This window comes from Rutidosis leptorrhynchoides, chromosome 2, assembly GCF_046630445.1.
Source record: "Rutidosis leptorrhynchoides isolate AG116_Rl617_1_P2 chromosome 2, CSIRO_AGI_Rlap_v1, whole genome shotgun sequence".
NCBI classification, from domain to species: Eukaryota; Viridiplantae; Streptophyta; class Magnoliopsida; order Asterales; family Asteraceae; genus Rutidosis; species Rutidosis leptorrhynchoides.
In genome coordinates, this window is record NC_092334.1 from 292,587,290 (window position 1) to 292,588,431 (window position 1,142).

Genomic DNA, 1,142 nt, shown 5'->3' on the forward strand with positions numbered 1-1,142 from the left:
TCTCACCAAAGTGAGAACAAGAACATCGGGCTACAACTATTAAACAAAACGTTTCCACAAGTGACGGAGTCGGTAATTGGGGTAAGAAATGAGGTTTTTAGATTATTACGGGACTGTTGGACATTACGTAATCCTCGTCCCTTTGATGACGTTACAACACGCTGTCTTATCAACGGCCATAACGGTTATGTTGCACAAGACCAAGGATGGGAAGTAGTCCTAGTAAAACCAGAATGCATGACTTGTTTCTGGACGTATGAATTACGTGTCTTTATTGCCTTTGCCGAACGACTTGTGTACTAGCTAGAATTGTCTTCACAACTATCTTGTATCAAAGTTATTGTGTGCTATATTTCATGCTTTATGTAAAATAAGCGGTATTGTAAGTTTGTAAAATATTGTATAAAAGTTTGAACGCGAAATATTATTACAATCAGTTTTTCATATAGAATTGTAGTAGTTGAATTGTATATTAGCTACTAAGTATGAACTTAACGGGTAGGTACTACCCGAATTTAAACTTATAAAACGCTAATATGAAGAAAAAGCTTTTATAAATGAGTTCATATTATGCTACGAAATACTATTAACTACTCTTAATATTCTGTATGATTAACTTGTTCCATTTAACTATTTTGAAGGAAATGGCACCGACTACTCGACACACCGTGAATATGAATGAAGAGGAATTCCGTACTTTTCTAGCTTCAAACATAGCCGCAGTACAGGCTGCGCTACATACCAACAATAACCTTGGATCTAGCAGTACAGGAAATCGTGTAGGATGCACCTACAAAGAATTCACTGCCTGCAAACCTTTGGAATTTGATGGAACCGAAGGACCGATCGGATTGAAACGGTGGACCGAGAAGGTTGAATCGGTGTTTGCCATAAGTAAGTGTACTGAAGAGGACAAAGTGAAGTACGCTACGCATACCTTCACAGGTTCTGCGTTAACATGGTGGAATACCTATCTAGAGCAAGTGGGACAAGATGATGCGTACGCACTACCGTGGTCAGCATTCAAGCACTTGATGAACGAGAAGTACCGTCCCAGAACCGAGGTCAATAAGCTCAAGACAGAACTTAGAGGGTTACGAACCCAAGGATTTGATATTACCACGTACGAAAGACGATTCACA